General features: G+C 40.9%; 1 protein-coding gene across 4 annotated transcripts in view; it reads left to right on the plus strand.

Moving 5' to 3' along the window:
- Positions 1-14,326, plus strand: part of ST5 (suppression of tumorigenicity 5) — a 168,520-nt gene that overhangs the window by 56,322 nt on the left and 97,872 nt on the right. The gene's annotated exons all lie outside the window — the stretch shown is intronic.

The raw sequence follows: 14,326 nt of genomic DNA on the forward strand, positions 1-14,326 counted from the left end.
TGTCTCTGTAATACAAATCACCTTCCTGGCACCATAAAAAGTTTAACAGGTATTTATCTACCTTTTGGAGGACTAGGACTGAATTTTGAATGAACTGTGGCCAAGTTTGTGGTATCAAGTGGAAACCATGTGGAATTTGGCAATGCAGATTTCATCCCGGACAAAACTGTTTAATATCTGTCTTGAATGTTTAGATTTGTTTGTTAACCAAGCCCAGGGGAAAAAAAATACATTCACATGAAGCTGACACTGAAGAGTTTTGCGTAATATATTATATAATCCTCAAAGGCTGTATTTGTTTTATGATGATGGAATTTTTAGTAGGAAGCATTGTTTATACTCTGTGTGTATACTTTATTCTACTTAATTTACTTACTGAAAGACAAGTTTTGGTTGTGAAGTTTATTATCAAATTGTCTGTGCAGTATTGCACATATATAACTGTGCATAACTGCACCTATGTAATAATTTGTTTATTTGTAGATGCACATTTTCCATTCTCTGTTTACTAGTATTGGAAGGATGGGTGTGCTTACAACTGAACTGAAGGAGGCAGGAGAGAAGTCAGAGATGCAATTTCAGTGCTGGTATTATCCTCTATAAACAGTAGCAAAGGACTGTTGGAAACTAGAGTTTAGTTGATAACAGCATGAGCATAAACTCTGTGAAAGCAGAGTAGAATTCCAGTTTGCCCTTTCAATAAGTGAACTATACGTTATAATTGATCACAACAAAATCTGCTTTGACATTTTCACCGTGAGTAGACAGATCTAATTCCAAAGGTTAGGGTGATGCAGAGTTAATCTTCTATGATAATCACATTTTAGGAGACAATAAAAATATTTTTGTATAGGGAACAGATCCAAATTGGACCTCTGTTGTGTTCAGCTTAAATCCATAAGAAAGAAGAAAAAAGATGATTGCCAGCTTCAGTGCCAGGGTAGATGACGCTGCCATTCGAAAGTTTGCTCAAATATGGACTCCCATGAGACAGGGAAAGTTTGAGTCAAACTTTGCTGTAGGCTCATTTGCTTGTGAAGTGAGAGAGCATGTGTGTTCAGATAATAGATTTTACACCCTGGCCTTGTTGTGAAGAAGATATTTCCATATGGGTGCTATACCAAATTTATCCTACTGTGTGCGGAATGCTCTCTGCTTGGCAAGAGGTCAAAACATTCCCTGTAAGGGAGAAGGGACTGAAATTGTATCTGTTAATCTGTGTCCCTCAGGCTTATATTGTGGCCATTTCTGTGTTGCAAGGGCAATACTGGATATGCCTTTTCACTGAGATCATTGCAAAATCAAATTGCTATTAAATTATATTTTACTTACAGTTTTGAATTGAGTTAAAGTAGGAACACCAGTGCTAAAACTTTGGATAGAAATGCTGATGCCAGAGTGACACTCCAAATACTATCTGGATAAAATTAATAATTTCACACAAATATTCCAAGTTCATGTTACATGTTTTAATATTGTTAAACATAAGTAGTAGCACATTGCGGCACTGCAGCCAATGTTGGAACAAGAAAGAGGACCCTGTTCCTGCATGCACTGGCTACTTGTTATTCCTGGATGCATCCAGATGGATGGAAGGGCATTGTGTCATGCTTTCTTCTTGAGGCTGTGTTCTCCTGTGCCCTCTCCGGCATTACAGATGTTAAGACTTGCAGTGCGAGCAGAGAAGCGGGATTTGGGAAGCCTGGATCGCCCATGGGAGCAGTGTGCATGAAGGCTGTGTGATGGAGTCTCGGTGGTGGGGCTCACTTGTTATTCCTGGACACCTCCAGCTGAATGGAAGGGCACAGGATAACAAGGGTCTCAGTGCTGGTCTGACAACTCCGGGAGGTCTTGGTCCTCTCCAGCCAGGAAACGAAGCGGTTCAGTCTGTAACACTGCTCTAAGTCAGGTTTACTCCTGCCCTGAGGACTGTGAAGAAAGATTGTTCCCTCAGCAGAACTCACCAGTACAGTGATTCTATTCAAGCCTGCATCTGGGAAGATAGTTAGTGCCTTCATTTATGAAATTCCTGTCATAGAAGTGTAAGTTCTTTGGAACAGTGGCTGGTCTCTTGAGAGGTCTCCAGCATGTCATGTACGCAGCAGTATGTAAATCATTTTCATAAAAGGGAAGAGGAGAAGCTTTTTCAAATCGTCAAATACCATCTCACAGCCTGAAGAGGTTTAAAATATCTTTGGTATCGTTCATGATTTGTTTGTGGATTTGTTTTTGCCCCTGTCAAAAACCCCCTCACTCCCTTCTGCTACTCTGAATGCAGCGTACATGGGAACAGAGCTGGTGTTTCTGTGGCTGCTGCCTTGTTTCCCAGCTCTTCTGGGAATGGTCGTTGTTCCAGGAAGCCTCAACAGAGACTCTCCATTGGCAGGAGCCACAGTCCATAGCAGTTTGGTGGCTGCAATCAGCTCCTGTGGGTGGGCAGGAAGGTGTTCTGCTGCCTCCTTCTACAAGGAATGTTAAAACAGGTTTAAGTGTTTCCAGTTGTTTCGCTGGCTAGTAGTTGGAGGCCTGATGAAAGGTGATTTATAACACTTTTGCTTGTGGTAGCTTGTTGAAACTTTGCTTTCATGCAGATGACAAAGGTCAGTGCTGTGGGAGCTGAACTCTTTTCTGGGGAAAAGCGCCTCTTCCGACGGCTGCATACACCTGTGCCTGAGCGATGGCTGGGAAGACGCTCTCTTCAAATTCACAATCAGCTTGTCATAGTAAGGGAAGAAAGCTTATTTACAGGGTAGTTATAAAGCCAGTGGATATCACAGAGGAGTATGGTACCATTTTATCTGCAATAGATTCAGTTTGTCATTTTATCTTAAAAAAATATCCTTTCTAGGAAGAAACAACTCCTTCTCTGTCAGATCTTATTGGTGTTTTTTACATTTCCGAAGGGAAACTCTTGAAATTCCTTATGTTTCTTCTAATGGCTTTTCAGTGTAGATTCACACTTCCTTTTTTTTTTGTTTGGTTTTTTGTTTTTGTTTTAGTGTGGAAGAGTGAAATTCCAGCAAGGCTGACTTAGTGAAAACTGAATTAGTGTTGATGGCTGGAGAGAAATGTAACTCGATCTTCTGTCTCCAGCACTTGAATCAGGAACTGAAATAATTGTTCTAAGACCCTGGTCAAGTTGCCAGAAAATGGAGCAGTGCTTCTGCCAGATGGTCACCACAGAAGTGCCAGACATTCCTCCCCTCTTTGAGCTTGCAAGTGTGTGTATTTGAGAAGGAAAATACACACAGGCAGCAGGGAACTGAAATGCTACTCTTTGAGATACTTGCTGAGTGTGCAGTGCCATGGGCAGTGCCTGTGGAGATACCAGTCTGTGATGTCTAGCAAGGAATATGTGCACAAAGACTTGAGCACAGGAGTTTTGAGCAGTGGCATTAGTCTCTCTATCACAGGGCTTGACAGAGAATATGAGGTAAAGCCACCAGAAATGGGACTGAAGGACTCGTCACACAGTGCAAGAAGCTAGTTCAGTTACTGAAGAAATTGTGGGTCACTGGAAGAGATGATGTTGCCTGCCAACTACTAAGCCCAGCTGTACTGGTTAATGATTGGTGCCTTTAATTGAACCCATTGTGCATTACCATAGCCATGCCTTGTGGGAGCTGCTGGTGCAATAAATCTTGATTTTTTTTTTCCATATTAGAAAGCTGTGTTCTTAGAGGATTTTAAAAAGTCTCAGGCTTTTTTGCTCCCTGCCCCTCTTTCTGTTACTATAGCTACTATAATTTTTGTTAACAAAGGGATTAAGAAGTAGTTTGCTGTGCTTAGTTTGCTATTGTCATTCTGCTATAGCTGCCAATATTCTCTCAGTCCTTTCTCCTCTCCTGTCTTCACCCCCCTCCACTCTCCTCCCCCGAACCAATTCTGTAAAGAACTGCAGGAATCTGGGAAGTGCTAGTCTCCTGCAGTCACTGCAGGGCTGTATGTGCATGGGGAATGAGGCTTCTATCCCATCTAAATTCAAAAACTTGAATTTAGGTTTGAGTTTGGGCTCAAATTTAGGTTTGAGGTTGAGCAGCTACGCAGAGATTGGACACTCCTCACTCTCGTGGACTTGCACCTGCTTTGCAGGACTGCAGGAATTTCTGTCTCTTTTGGTGAAGCCTTGTGTCAGGTTCCCACAGTATCAAAGATCCTTTTTTCTTGAAGTATCTTTGGGAAAATTCAAAGGAAGGTTTTAGCCATGGAATGAAAGCATCCCTGAGCATGATGAAAGATGGACTGCTTTCTCTGGGGGACACAGAGTGTGTTCCTAGCATGGAGGGGAAGAATGGGAATGTATTTCTCTTCCCACCTATGGTTTCTTATTGCCTTTTTATCTTTTTAAAAAATCTCTTCACCTATGTTTTTCTCATATTATGTTGGCTATTCTTCATTTCACCTTTGTTCTACCAGTCCTCAACTCACCTAATATTTGTCTGAACCTCACCTTTCCTTTTTGTTCCTTCTTTAGCATGCATCCTCTGTTTCAGTGGCACAGTTAGGAGGAAGGCTGGGGTTCACTCATTTGCTGGATCCATGCTTCTCACCCGTATTTTAGTTTAGTTGCCTGAGGTGGGAGATGGAGCTTAGGCAGGCAGGGCATGGACTGCACCCACTCAGTCAGGCTGCTCACATTGTAATTTATCATCCAGGGAACACAGGGGACTTGGGTTTGTTTGTTTTGGCTTGGAACATGTAGAGTTTGAATGAGAGGGAGGCAGTAGCCGTGATGTTCATAGACATGAGGGGAATCTGAATCAGGAAACCACTGTGCGTGAGACAGGTGCTCATTGCCCCAGGAGAGGCCAGTTTTTAGGAAGGCATCCACGGGAGGCAGGAGAGGGTGGTTTTGGTGACTGCAGGAGGTGATGAGCAATGGCTTGTTGTCTCTGCTGCTCATGTGTTTACCATTGGTGATAGCCCCATGTCTGGGCTCCACCATGTTTGTGGAGAACCATGTTAATAAATAACAGGTCCTCACTGTTTGTGTGTGAGCTAAGTCATAAAGTTACTCCTGGTCCATATCACTACCCTGACTAAAGCAGTGATATTTGGACATATCAAGCCGCAGATTTCTGTAGGAAAAATAGGAGCAGCTTTGGGAAAATGGGCATGCAACCAAATTCCAGAATGTGGGTGATGTGCTTTACTCTCTGACACTGAATTTGAGGATCTCAACTCTAATCAGGTTTCCTAAGACTGCTAAAGAAATCCATGTCAGAGCTCAAACACAGCTCAGAGTTCCTGCATCCTGCAGATGTTGCTTTAAGTGCAAGAACATAATTTCTAAATGTAAACAGATACCTCTCCTGAAAGATTCTTGCATAAATCCCTAATACAAACAACAGACTTAATTGCCATCCCATTTGTTGCTGCTAATGTCTGTGTCCAGGGCCACTTCTGGATGTATTTTAGATACAAGGGAATTGAGATCTTCTCTGTGCCTTTCTCCAGATTCTCTGGATAACTGCCAAGAGCTAAAGAGACAGACCCAAAGTTGTTCTCATATCTTTGTGCAAGCCAAGACAGCTTTGGTCAATATTTCCTACTTACATCCATGAGGTCTCCAGCCCATACCTCATCCTCCCAGGATGCTTTTATATCATCATATTGAGACAGTCCATGCAAATTAATAATTGTTTCACTAGAAGTGTTAGCATTGGCAGCTTGGGTATCACAGACAGGACCTTCTTCTGGGAGATACTGACTCAGAACAGTAACACAATTACTTGGACATAGTGATCTAACTAGGAGATTCACAGTGCCACCACGTATCAGTTCTTGACCTTACTGATGCACTGGTATTTAAAGGTGATCTACTGCTGCTGTAGAATGTGTTTTCCACACTGTCACAATTGCAGTTGCACAATGAAAGGCTACTTTGAGAGTTTTCAAGCTCTGTGGTTGTCAACTTCACTGCTGTCACTTGGGTATGGGAGAAGAAGCTCAAAGGTCTGTTTGTACAGGCAATGGGAATCCAAATTATTAACTTATAGCTCACTGCCTGCTCTTAGATAATCCACTGGCTACAATCGAACTTCTGAGCATGCCCTTATACAAAGCAAGTTCCCACCCTAAATGTACTAAGAACATCTGCATGGAGACTTCATGTGGAGTATTTAAAATGCTGTCAATTCTCCTCTGCATACAGACAAGCTGTGACATGTTTCTGCTTTATAGAGTACAATCAATAAATGAAAATGAAGGTCATTTGTCTACCCTGGAAAATTAAATCATGTTTAAAGCACAATATAATAGCAATCTTGTTAAGCCACCCTCTGTATAGCAGAGTGTACTTCAGATGTTTCTGGGTAGCACAGCTTGCTTCTAGAGAAGATGTCCATATGCAGTAGTAGTCAGGGAATAGCTCAACTGGCATAACTCAGTGACTCATAAGAAATGGATGGCAAAATGAAGTCTGAATATCTCTCCCTCTCAAGTCTCTATGCAGCTGCATCAAGATTCCCCTTCCTCCCATCAGGTCCTATTAAAACATTACACAAGACATGTAACTGCTAATAGCTTTGCAGTTTGCACTTTAGTGGTGTTCTGAGTGGGAGCCATGTGTGCCTGGCAGGCAGGAAGGGAGGTGGGCTGACAACACTGGGCACAGCATCTTGCTCTGCATTACAGCTGTGACCTGTGTTTTGCTCAAACAAATCAAAACCTACAGCAACTGCAAAGCCAGGATGCTTCTCAGCTGTGCAGCAGACTTTGTCAGTCAGCCTTGGGGTGAGGAAGGTTCAGTCATTGATGTCAGCTCAACAGGGAGGTTCCTTTTAAGGCTGACTAAGACTTTCATCTTGGTTTGTCCACCCTGTGTTTACCCCACAGTGTGTGCTCCCAGGCAGTGTGTCCAATGAACTGTGCTTTGAATTGCATTGAAATGTTCTTAGGGACTGGTGACACCCCATAGGAAATACCAAAAGACTTCCTATTATCTCATTTATAATATAATTTGTGACACAAAAAATATTAATGAAAAAGCACCTTTTTTCATAAACTGGAAGTTGGATTAGGTTAAAGATTAGGTTAGTTAAAACAAACCTACTCTCTTCCTTAGCAAACTTATAATTTGGTTTTTGTGTCGCAAGAGACAGTTCGTTATTGTGCAAATGATGTTGGTGTTCCTATTAGAGGACTGTGACTTCAATGAGGAGTGAGCAACAGGAGCAGGTGAGCTCCTGAGACTCGAATGGGTGATTTTGTGCAAAAATCCCGAGGATGAAGGGAAGGAACAAAGGAAGAATAATAGCAAGGAATTGTGATATATATTGGGCACAATTTCCAAGCAGGCTGTTTTCATAGCGATATCTGGTCATTGTGGAAATATTTGTATTGCAAATGGAAAAATATATAGACCTCTGATTATTTTGTTCGAAGTCTGCATTGCAAAATATGATTACTAAGGGCTTTCTACAAATCAACGTTCAGTAAGTTTATTATAGGGTTTGTTGAGAGGATTTACCAGATTGTGACTGACTCTGAAGTGTACAGCAGAAGGAAACCAGAAGACACCTTTTTGTAGTAAAGAGATCCAGATCTGAGATGCACCACATATTTTTCTTGCTGAAACCATGTAAGAGTAGTGTAAATCTAAATCCAACTTCCAGTGTATGAAATCTAACAGTTTTTCTTACATTAAATATGTGAGTTTCTGCTGCATTCATGTCAGACAGAAGATGTCTGGATGAATGTTTTTTCCTTTTTTCTCTTTTTGCTCTCAAAAAATTAAAAGCAAAAATAACTTCTGTGTTTGCAAGTCTAAAATAGTATTTTATACACTCTAGGAACATATACCACTTAGAGTGCTGTCCACAATCAGAAAGATTTCTGTCTTAAAGGGAAAGCACACAAATTTAGTTTTAAGTAATGTATGTTTTGAAACAATTTTTAAGGCATGTTTTCCTGATAGTCCAGAATAATCTAAATGAATGACTGAAAATCAGCCTCAGGCAAAGAAAAAAGCTCAGATGGTAGGTTTTCAGATGAATTGGCTCCCTGAAAGAGATAGCTCTATGAGCGATGGGGTGAGAATGTGTGGTATTATAAACTCTTTCTACCGTGATGTCTCAAATCAAGATAATTAAACTTCAACTAGTCAATGTATTTTTTAAAACCCATACTTTTTCTTCAACCTACGCAGGGAAATACTGACTTCTGATTCAATAACAGACATGTGTTTTCTGTTAATGTCTCCTTCTCACTTCCCTGGGGATCAGTCCCCTTTAAAGGAGCCTTCGGTTTAATGCAGTTTGATTTGTCAATAAATGTGTACTTGCTGTATTCAGTCAGAGCTCTTTAAAAGCACTCATTTAGCACAAATGAGTTGGTAGAAGTCACAGTGGAGTTACTTCCCTGCTGGTACAGCAATAGCTGTAATTTATCTCGGTTGGAAGGAAGCCTTGTATGGGCTAATACCCAGGTGAAAAGGGCTGGTGGTTGCTGTACTAGATGTGGCACAAATCAATATGTCTCTCCTGTATGCAGAATGGAAGAAGGATTCAGTCCAAAAGCTGGATTCTGTCCAACTTCTTTGAGCTGAGATAGAATTCCAGTAATGTAAGAGAGCAAAGCAAACAAAACCTTATTGGTACTTTTTAATACTGAAGCAAGTAAGGTAAAGTAAATGCCCTAAGTGCCAGTGAGTTCCTGTAATTACATTTAGAAGTTTTTCAAATACAGTGACCTCCATAACCTGAGAAGCATGGTCACACCCAGTATTTGTGAAAATCCCTTCATAAAAGATGAATGCAAATGCACAGTAGCACTGGTCTCTTTGATTTTCATGTTGTTTCCCTTTCATTTGGAAGCTGTTATTGCCCTAGCAGTGCTAAGGGTAATAGAGGAGCTTAGTGATGAATTTTTACCTTTGGACTGTGGTGTGTTCCAAGTGAGGTCTGTTCTTTCCACCAGGTATTTTCCATTTTCAATTCAAGGGGAAAAAAAACAAGCTCCATGGAAGATAAATAAAGTTACAGGGAGGTAAAGAAAGGTGAGGGAGACAAATGAGGGAAGGCACAACACAGGCAAGTGCATGAGTATCAGAAAAGGGAAAAGCATTTTAGGTGGCAGAAAAACAGGAAAGGAGGGTTGAGGGGGGAATAGAGAACTGTCCCTGCTCTGGGCAGTGTGCCTGCTTTTCACCTGCCTGGTTCTGCATCTAACCAGGACTGCCAGCCTATGCTGAGGGGAGGTAACTTCTGTCCTGTCCAATAAGGGCTGAAACATCAGTTTCCTTGTGGTACCAGGTCAGTTCAGTGAGGACTGAACTGCTGAAGAGTGGATTGGCATTACAAGGGTCAATGACAGCCAAGTCCACCACTCCCTGTTGGTTATACGGGGAAGTTTGTGCTAGAAGTAAACTTGTCATCTTGATTGGGAAGACTTAGCAGAGAGACTGCCCATTGACTTGATTTGAAACAAGCTGTGGATTGTGGGGAGGGAAACTTTGGATGAGACTGTGAAGTTAATACCAGTTAAAATCTGTGCCTTTTGCAGTGTCATAAAGATGAGAAGTTTGACAAACCCTATTCCTTTGGTTCTATTATCCACAAACAGGATCATCAAGATTGGAAGAGACATTCAAGGTCATCTAGTCCAACCTTCAACCATAATCACCCCTAAACCACATCCCCAAGTGCCACATCCAGACACCTCTTGAACACTTCCAGAGAGAGTGACTCTACCACCTTCCTGGGCAACTTAATCCAATGCCTAACCACTCTTAAAGTGATTTTTTTTTCTAACATTTAATCTGAACCTTCCATGACCCAAATGAAGTCCATTTTCTCCTATCCTTTCACTTGAGTTGTGGCAGAAGAGAACAATCCCCACCTGGCAACACCCTCCTTTCAGGTAGTTGTAGAGAGCAATGAGGTCCCCCTGGTCTCTTCTTCTCCAAACTAAACACCCCCAGCTCCCTCAGCCACTGCTCATCAGACTTGTGCTCCAGACCCTTTCCCAGCTCTGTTGCCCTTCTCTGAACACACTCCAGCACCTCAATGCCCTTTCTGAAGCGAGCGGCCCAAAACTGTACACAGTCCTAGTCACTTTTTCTCAGTCAGGCACTCAGGTGTGCATAGCTGTGTGAATGTCTTGATCTTGTTTTCTCACTTACAGATTGCACTGCAGTGTAATATGACTCAGGCAGGTACACACTGCTGATAGCACAAGGTCTGTTTTTCCAGCCTTTAGGGCTCCCCTTGAAGGCAGCCATTTCTCGTGTTTTAAGAAGTGTGTTGGTGTCATTGTAGTCTGTGTGCTATAAAGACTGAACTTGGGATGAAATAGTTGATTAATACTTTCTGAGTATCTCCACTCCAAGTCCTTGCTGAGTAGGTCCTTTAGCTGTTTGTTTTAGTTTGGATGGTATTGGATGGCTAAACTTAAAGTGGCACAGCTTACAGAGCAGGTGTGCCTGATAAAAGCACATAGTTCTTGGAACAGTGTTCTTTGGAGTCTCTACAGACACCCTCTCAAGGCAGGAATCTTTAAAAATTTTATTGGACTTTCCAGTTCATCAGAACTGACATTGTTCTGGGAGGACATAATTATCTATGTTACTGGAAGGGAGTAGGCAAATTGCCACAAAGCAACTTGTGACTCCTAAACAAAAGCTTAGCTATACAACACCTCTTGAAATGTGGGTGAGCTTCCCTAAAGCCCTCAGAAAAGCATATTAACATGCTGAGCTGAATTCTCAATGCCTAGAGACATTTTATTGCAGCTACTCTTACGAGAAAAGTAAGTAGACCAAATTGATTATTATTAATATATTTCTGAGAGTTTGTATTTGTTATGAAGTACTTTTTCAAACCATGAGTTTGTTTTAAAAGCCTGTAGTTCTTCGCTGTTATGCCTTGCTGTCTCCAGGGCCATATGGATAGGAAGGGGCGTTGAGCACAGTACTAAAAACAACAAAACAAGACCCCAACAAACAACCAAAAAACATGCATTGTGTTGAACAGAATAAATTGCAATTGAAAAGTCCCCTTCTGCTCCTGTTATGTTAACAGAATGGAAGATGTCACGATTTGAATTATGACAATGTTTTCTCTAAAACATGTCGATCTGAGACACTTTGTGTAGACACTGCTCAAGACATCTGAGCCTAGACACGAATAACCAGGTTCAATGTTATTCACCTTCCACAGAAGGAGAGGAGGGAATCAGTTCTTGGAAAGTGTTCACTGATAGATACAGAGTGTATTAGAAAGCAGAAGGTTTTCTTGAGACCTTAGGAGGACATAAGGTGTGAATAAAGCACTCTTGGTTGCTTTGACTTTTCAGGAGCTTGCTCCAAGCCTAGCTCCTGTTCACTTGCACTGTAGTGGGACTAAGAATGGTTGCTTCCAAAGTGCTAGGATGCTTTAGGAAAGTAAGAATAATTTTAAACTGGAGAGGGGAGGAGCATAGGATTTACCCCTCCGCTGCTAACATTGGTTAGTGGAGTTAGAGATTCAATGTTGCCTTAAGGTTCATTAGCCCAAAGTGTGATGGCTTCCAGTGCCTCATCTGTCCATTAGAAAGCTCCAGTCACACTTTAATTAAAATCTAAGGATACTCTTAGGAGCAGGGCACATGGTTCATAAGGATTATTCTGTCACTGGGGCTTCCTGCAATGACAAAAATCTGTGAGGAAATATCTGCATTGCAGCAGCCATTTTCAGTCAGGATGCTGAACCCTGACTGGCATGAGCAGTAAATCCCATGTTGCCATCACACGTTTTTTTGTATTTGTCTGTCATGTTTACCTTTTGATCCTGATCAATGGTTTGTGGAGGTTTTAGGCAAAATTGATGTAATAATGAGGAATGCCCAGATTTTACCATCTGGGCTCATTAAATTGCCAGTTTGAGAGCTGTCCCAATGAAATTAGTGAGACCATGTCTGGAGTAAAGCACAAACTATGGCTACATAAGGGTTTCAGAGAAATTCTTTAAACTTTGTCTAAAAATGAAGAGTTCTGTTGTATTTGTAAATGTAGTTAGATGGTTTACTAGGCAATGTGGAATCTGTGTGACATGACTATTTTTGGATATGTTTTTAACAGTATGTCACAATACTTGAGAGATTTTGGTTTTCATTGCTCTGTGAAGAATAATTTGCAAACACTCTATTGAAGAATGCTCTCACCCAACCCCAAGGGATGTAATTCTTACCATACAATGATTCAATAAACTTGCAGGGCTGTCACACTCATGTGAAGACTCTAAAATAACTTGCTACATGACCATAAAATTTAGTTTAGGTTTCTTTTCTTTGTCTCTGTTTGTTTTGGTTAGGGTTTTTTTTTGGGGGGGGGGGGGGGGGGGGGGGGGGTGTATTGGGGTTTTTTTTGGGGTGGTGGTGGTGGTATAAGCTCTTGCTTCCAGGCACCTCCGTAAATTGTTAATTGAATACTTTTCTGCCATGTTCAGATTTGCATTTTCCCTGCATATGCTGGGATGATATCGACATCACCTGCAGTAAAATATTAATCCAAAATAAGCATTAAAGAAAAATTACATGCAAAAGTCATCTGATATCACCATATATACAGGAGTCTCAACTGCATGGGAAGAAACATGCTTATCTCACTAAATTTGAAATATCTTGTGAAATTGTCTTCTAGAACTCAATTCCTCTCTTGCTGAAAACAAATCAGTTTGGCCTATTTGATATGTAAGGTAGCTTTGAAATGTGAGATTTAAATAACCATTTGTTTTAAATATTGACCACAATGATATTTATCCAACTTTGACATACTTTTTTTTCCATTGAATTTTGGGTATGGGAAAAGTGGACTCTTAGAAAACAACAACTACTATTTTTTTTTTTTAATATGTTGGTCAGTATCCCATCTTTTTGAGGGTTTCTTGAGCTCATTTTTGTCTTACACAGAAAAGGAAATCTTGGAAAATTAATGTAACTCACGCATACTAGCAGTTATTATTTTCCTTATGCCACGTCTCTGATTTCTCTCTTATTAGTTTTTAATATGTGATTTAGACAGATTTAATGCTGTAAAAGTATTGAAGTGGAAAGTGAGTGGAAAACATTGAAAAAACTGCTTGCTCCCTGTGGAATGTACAGTCCTAGAAAGCTTGGCCAGCATCAGCAGGCTTCCTTTCTTGTCCCAAGCAATCCCTTTTCCAGTCGGAACAGGCAGTTCTGTAACAGTCTTGTTATCTTGATAATGTAACACTAACAATAACAATGAGACGCTGGAAGAATTTGGGGAGCTTCAGTGTAGAAAAAAATGTTACCAACTGGGGGGAAAAATCTCCAGTTAATCTGTGAAAATTGATACAAGACAGTGGAGAAGGACAAGTAGACCTGGAGTCTGTGGTCAGCATGATTGACTCTGCCTCTGGAGCTGCAATCTGCAGGAGATTTTCTGACTGTATTTGTTCGGAATGAAGTGGTTTAGAGAATGTCCCTTCACTGCGACGGCTTTGTTAGTACAGGGATTTTTGTGTGTTGTCAGTTCCCAGCTTGCTTTTCAGCATCACATTACAGTGGCTTCTCAAGCAGTCTGGACTTACTGTGGGTTTGAGTAAACAAGAAGTTTCGTAACACTCCTTATTTTTGCATTAGCTATGCCATTAATGGTTGTAAAAAATGGTAGCTCTGGTCAGACCCTGGGTGGCAGTGCTGTAAACCATGGTAGATATTTTAGTTTATAAACTAAGCAGCATCTCAGAAACCACCCAGAGTGGTGCCAGCAGAGCTACAGAATCCTGGATAAATGACTCCTTCAGCATCAGATGGAATAAGTACTGTTGTTTTTCTTTCTCAAGGGACTCCGTTGGCATTTTAGGAATCTTATCATGACATGAAAATACCTTCCTCCTTCATTTTGCAGAATATTTCTCAAGAGATTACAGTGACAGAGGAAATGGCCACTAAGAGCTGTGCTCTACGCCAGAGAAACATGGGATATAATCAACAGAGGAGCTTGATGTTGGGGGTTACCACTTTTGCATCCTTTGGATTACATCCTGTCCTATATCCATATCATCGTATTCTCCCTTCAGTCACATCATGACATTCTTATTTAAGATAATGGGATGAAAGCAAAATAAATCATGGTACTGGGCTGTTTCTTTGCCAAAGTGTAACAATGTCAAAAAGTAAGACCCATCTTTTGGGCACTTAGCTGGATATACAGGGCTGAAATTAAATTCACAACTTTTGGAATTACCATATTACTGAAACATAGCTAGGCATTGCTAAAGTTTCATCATATTACTTGAGGTTTTAGAAGTGTCCTAATACAGTTTTACTTAAAGAATCTTGAGTCTAATAGAGAAAACCATTTGTGATACTTTCACACCAC

Source organism: Neopelma chrysocephalum, unplaced genomic scaffold, assembly GCF_003984885.1.
Source record: "Neopelma chrysocephalum unplaced genomic scaffold, ASM398488v2 Primary Assembly neopelma1_24, whole genome shotgun sequence".
NCBI classification, from domain to species: Eukaryota; Metazoa; Chordata; class Aves; order Passeriformes; family Pipridae; genus Neopelma; species Neopelma chrysocephalum.